This window comes from Styela clava, chromosome 6, assembly GCF_964204865.1.
Source record: "Styela clava chromosome 6, kaStyClav1.hap1.2, whole genome shotgun sequence".
NCBI classification, from domain to species: Eukaryota; Metazoa; Chordata; class Ascidiacea; order Stolidobranchia; family Styelidae; genus Styela; species Styela clava.
The window spans coordinates 16,407,387-16,414,095 of NC_135255.1; positions in this window are offsets into that span (position 1 = coordinate 16,407,387).

Here is a 6,709-nt window from a genome sequence, read left to right on the forward strand (position 1 = left end):
ATGCCAGTGAATCTTTAATACAAAAAAATCAGTAGCATCTGCAATAAAAACAGCAGTACCTACTCAAATGACAGCTGGGGGATGGATACTCATATTATCGGCTCCATCGCGTGCCTCTTACCAGTTAACATGAGTGCCAATTGGTATCTAAGCACAGCCATAGACAAAAAGTTTCGGACTGCGGTTGGCGTGACGAAATGTTTTTAAATATATATTCCACAATAAGATTATTTGATGCATATTACTGAAAGTTACGCCTTATATGTCTTCTCCCATTGCACTATTCCTTTACTGATATTCAATAATTCTGACATAGTTTTTCAAGTATGTAGATAGGTATAATCTTTTCCACGCTGTTCAGATGGGAATGCGCGAAATATCTGAGAATCGCTAATATTGGTTTGCAATGCGATGAAATCCCATCTTGGCATTTCTGCCTCCCGCAATTGCTGCGTATATTTATCGGAGAAGTTCTGTGGCGTGGTTATCAAATGAAGAACACATGGGAGTATTTTTTCCACTTCTCTACTACTCTCAAACCTTGACATTTGTCAAACCTTTTTTCCATTCAACCTTTTTTTCGAAACATCCCCAACAACCACAAATAATTCTGTCATTAAACTTCCGAAACAAACAGATAAAATCATCAACAGATGCATCTGTTGGTGCTTCCGTAGTTTGTGCACCAAGATGGCGCACAACCTGAACATAATATTGTAACAGATTAGGTTTCAGGTTGTGCGCCATTATGGTGCCAGATTTGATGAAAAACACTAATACAAATATCAAGCCGTAAAAAAAATTGCTCAAGGCTGCAAACTCCACACCCTTGTAGAAATGATGGGCAATAACCCCAAGATGAATAATCACAAATAAAAAAAACTTTATGTATGAAAACAAGGTTGGGCCCAGAAAGGCCCCTTATCTGCCGGACTATTTTGATGTCTGTCGTGTTTCACAAGCTGCTGATGCATCAATTTTCAAATTATATTCATTGGTGACTCCCGGAATGATTTAGTTTAACTCTAGGTTGGCAACCTTAATGTGAGTCGATAATGAAATATGCAAAAATGGTTAGGCCATGACCAAATAAAGTACTTGTGCTATGATATCCATATCCCTATCCATCCATCCATGTATACCGTTACTGTGTCTCTATATTCAAATCAGTTATATTGCACGATTATGACGTTACAGTGTCGTAATTTTTGAATGAAGTAGTTACATGAGTGTCGATAATAAAATATGCAAAAATAGTTAGGATGTCATCACAAAAGTGCTTGTGGTAGTATACTATACCAATTGCTAGACGTGTCTGGTCTTCACATATGAGTCAACAATTTAAACTATTGGTTTCTGCAGCCCTATCCTTTGGTCTGGTAGGCTTGAAAAATGACATAAAGAAAATGCTGTACCACACTGCTTGTAGTACCATTCATTTGAATTAATAACTCGGTTTGTTTTTGTCCAGACTTTGGTCTGGGCGGAAAAGCATAACATTTTATGATAAATGTGGGGTACTACGCTACAACTATTACAATGTTGGTAGGAAACGCGCTTTTCCCGCAGTTCATGCTTTTACGTGTCGTGGTATGTAACTAATAGTTATCTTTTATAATGGCTTGTTGATTCGCTATTAACATATTCCATATTCCATTTTTTTCGAGCCAATGTATCAAAATATGATTTTGCTTCTGAAACGGAATGTGACGAAAGGGTTTATTTTACCTGTGGCGGAAGAAAACCATGTCGGTGCTATTCTCTCAATGTTTTTTTTATTTTTCCAAGTTACTTATGTGGTCATTCGCTATCACTATCATCAATATTCATTAATGTCGAATGTCGGAAAAATATGAAATATCAAAAAGCAACAGCACATCTTACTTAAGTGGTCATGAGCTATTCTTATAATCACTAGTCAATAATACATTAAATGACATTTGTCATTGTTGAATGTGAAAAATATCCTGTGTTTGACTTGAAGAGGAAAAATGCTCTCTCATTTAAAAACCGAATAATTTAGGTGTCCGGTATAGTATAGCACCGCAAGTACTTTCTCATTGACGTGACTCAACAATTTTTTAATAGTTCATTCCTTACCCCAATTTCATTCCTTCCTTACCTACGTCATTTTTCTATTATTAGCCTCACTACGACGTCACATTGACATATTTGAGCTCGCCAAAACATACGGACCTTCATCGAGGACGCGCAGACGATTGTCTAAAATTCAACTAGCTACGCCATATATTGAGATAAAGTTTCAAATTTTCTCTTTAATGTAGCGGAGGGTGATATTAAATTATTACACATGGCGTTATACGTTATTGGTCAGGCCGACGTCGGGCAAGTATAAACGAGATTGGAAGTGCGTTTCTTACTAACTCAGTGAACGACAAAGTATAGCACCAGATACATTTTTCATAGAACCTCAATGGTTCTTTCTCAAATTGAGGTCTGGGAAAGATATAAACAGCGGAGAAAGTGTCATTCCTACCAACATAGTCAAGGGTTGATGTACACTGTATATTGTATTTATGACATTTGAAGTTCTTTTTCTGCGTACCTGTAAGTGAATCAGCTTTATTTTGTGTTTGTAACTTTTAGGTGGCGTAATTTTTGAACGATGTAGTCAAATGGAAATCAAGAAAAAAATATGCAAAAGTTGTTTAGCCACGACAACTGGGACAACCACTAGTACACAACGTTTGTTTTCAAAAAATTAGGTGACTCTGTCATAGTGGTTATACAGATACTCTGTATGTGGTGCGAACATGGGCCATGGATACACTGCTGCCAAAGATTTAGCTCGAAATTTTTTTACAGTGATAGGAGTGTTTGTGCCACTATACTATACCCATTGCTATAACCATAGACACTTTTCATCGATTAAATATTTTTAATAAACTAAATACCGTTTCTGATGGTTTGATGTTTAAGGAGTTCACCAACTTAGAGGTTGCCCCTTTTCATCAATATATTAAAACTCGAACTTGAAAATTTGTGGCACAGTCTCAAGTGGCGAAAGTCAGATTTACCCAGCTCACTTAGAATTTGAATAGTTTTACCAACCACTTTCTTGTGTTTCGGAAGTTAAAACAGCTCTATAAGATGATATTGACGTTGCAGTTCCCTATTTTTTTTGATGAAATAGTCGCACGTGGGTTAATATAAAAAAAGGTGGAATGGTTAAGATATCACTCCAAAAGTACTAAAAGTACCTGTGTTACTATACTATACCCATCGCTAGACGTGTCTGATCGCCACATATGAGTTAACAATTTAACAAATTCGGTTCTGCGACCCCATACTCTGATTAGATGGGATTGACTAATGACATAATCAAAATGCTGTACGACGCTCACTAGAACTGCTTGTAATACCATACATTTGAACAATTAGGCCCGTTTGTGCTTGGGCCTTGGTCTGGGCGGACTTTTCATGAGAAAAGTGTGGTGTTATGCCCCACCCATTACCATGTTGGCAGGAAACGCGATTTATTCCGCAGTTCACGTTTTTCCGTGTCGTGGTACATGGCTTTAATAGAAATGTGTTGTGTCATATTGTAACCCACAGCTATGTTAAAAGGGAAACTCGGTCTCCCAGTCGTGGTGTATTCATTTTCAACTATTGCCGTTACGTCATGTTCAGTTTGAGCTCAAGGAAATAATCCAACAACAAGGAAACAAGAGAACATAATTTTGTATCGAGAGACATATCTCGCTTCATTTCGTTCGATTGTCTGCACGATTAAGTTACTCTTTAGCAGTATTCCCTTTAAGAAAGTTGGACACCGAGCAAATGTTTGTTTTTGTGAGCACGAACATTTTAAGGCTGAGCAGAGTCCTGAATGATTTACAAACTTCGTGAAATAGTATCAGAACAAAATACACATAACTCAAATGGCAAACTTGTTTCGTGCTTTTTCAACGTTTATGCGTTTTGTACATGTTTATTGCGGAATATTGATATGGCTGATTCGTTGACTCATCATATGTTCCTGATGTTGTAGTTTGGACAGAATTGTAAATCATGAGCTGGTCCAGATGATACGACTACAGTCTAGACCTGTTATTAGTTTTGATTCTGTTCATGACGCCAAACCCTTGTTCGCAGTCGGCCCTCCTCCAAATATCAACAAGTCCGGCCTACCCATACGCCAACGGGCAACAAAGAAAATCATGGGTATTTTGTACAAAGCTTCCGCCACTAATGCAAAAATGTGACAATTGAGAAGAGCACCCTTGCCACGTTAAAAAAAATAGTAGCCTGATTGTCCTGTTAGGGTTAGGAATGATTTCAAATTTCAATTCCCAACCCTAACGGAATAATCACTAATTTTTGAAGGGACAATGTTTTTTGACGGAGGCTCTGTACAAAAGATCCCAAATTTCATGTAAGAAACGGTGGACACCAGCTTTGCAACCCCATTACATTTGTGTTGACCACGCTACGGACAACAAACAAATTTTGCCGAAACGACAACACTATATCCAGAGCGTGTAATAGGAATTTAGAAATGCGACACCGGCCCTGGCTGGCTTAAAATAGCTTGTTCCAGATGATTTCTGATTTGATTTAGAGAAATCAAGGTACTAAACTAGAACGTAACAAACCTGTGTGCGACATGACAATGAACAGTGGCAACCAAAATACTGTACACGTGAAGCATGGAAAGCGTTAGAAAATACGGCTAGCCACGCTCTGAAAACGTAATGTTGTAATGCACGAGAATGATATTTTACCTCCAAAAGGTCTGGTGGTAATGCGCAATGGCGAAATTGCGCATCTTCGAGGGAACCTCGCTCTTTAGTGCTTATAATATTTTGTTCATTCGTTACAGAGATCGAGTGTTCCGAAAATGAATTCAGTTGTCTAGATAAATCAAGGTGTATTCCAGCGTTTTTGTTTTGCGACGAATCCAAACATTGCAGGTAAGAATTTATATATGAAATATGCAGATTTCTCAGTGATTTATTCATGACAATAATGATGTAGAAAACTTGGTATACTGAGGTCTATTACAACTGGGAAAAATACTAAAAAAATATCTAGCATACAAGAAGAGGGTTCGCAAAATATGATATATTTTTTCGAAATATTAATATTTATGTTGGTGAGGGTTGTGACATATAACCGTTCTCCTCGCATAATATTTATTCAACATTAAGTTCATTTTTTCAACAGCCTAGACATTCAATATTAACTCAGTTTTTTATAAAGTGTTTTGAACATTTCTATAAATCGTCGTTGATAAAAGAATGGCCAAAACGTGAGAAATTATAGAAGCGACAGAGCGATGGTCCATTGGCTACATCAATAGACATACCTGTCTCGGTATCGCAGATTACATATTGAGTTCACATTCTATGCTCTAACTTCACTCAGGGTGTAATAAATTAAATAAAAAAATATTCCGGTTCTAGATTCCACCTATTAAACCCTATTTACCCGGATGTTTTTTACAAGATACTGTGGATGATGCAAAGACTCATCTTTGACCATTTTAAAATGATACAACAATTATAATTTAATTGGTCATATGAACTATGTAATCTTCGATTGTTACTATTTTTCATAGGTAAACAAAATGAGCGCAGTGTTTTATTCCAGATTTCCTTGAAATCCCACAATTGGTCATATGCAATAAATTATTCTGTGTTTGCTTGTGATGGATGGAGCATTGGTTTAAATCGAACATATTTTAAACATATCACTGTGAGAGATAAACCAGACAACTTATTGACAAACTCGTTTTACCGGTGAATAGTATATTCGTTTCACATAGATGAATAACACGACAATTGTGGAATCAAAGAAGAGTAAGATTCCGTTCAGATACATTTATTAGGTTCAGGCGAAATAAATTAAATCACATTTTGTTCTCACATACCTGTGTCCTTCTAGAGAGTAATGGGTAAGAGTAATAAGTAAACTATACTGCATTTTAGTCTAGAAATATCGATTTGAAATATTTATTCAGGGACTTGGAAGTATCCGAAGTTATTTGATGTTGCAAAAATGAGAGACATATTTGTGTCTCTCAATCAGCATTTTAATGTATTGAATGTAATCAGCAATATTTCACCTATATAAACCCAATATTAAGTTGAAAAAATCAAATATTCTTATGGCGATTTTTGTTTACATTATCAAATGTTGAAAATATGAAATTTTTAGTTAGGTCCATTAGTTGCGGAGATGGACGATTTTGAAGAATAGAAATAATTTGAAAATTTGAAGGTTCTAGATTTTAATTTTGAGATTTTTTCCAATTTTCTGAAACTCACTCGTCACTGCTGGGAAGTATAATTATTAAAGTAAATCAAGGGTGGCCAACCTACTTCCACCCGCGATTGACTAAAATCGTCAAAATAGATCGAGTTCGACTGATCGGTATAAAGTCATACACAAAAACATATGAGTTAGAATATGCAGATAACTTCACGCGCATAAAAGAAATTCCGTCGATACCAATAAACTTGGTTCTTTGTGCGTATTCTTTATGAAATCTCCATAAAATTTCGTATTTTTTTACTTCCCAGTTAGTTTGTTAAGTTGATTTTGTAATTGTATGCGGAGTGAGTGCTTAATCATTTATTTAACATTTATTCAGTTCATACAAGTCAGAATTCAGACTTGCCTAATTTGTAGTCGTAAGTGTTGAAAATTCCTCAAAAAATCTTGCCAAGTATCCACGTATTATCTA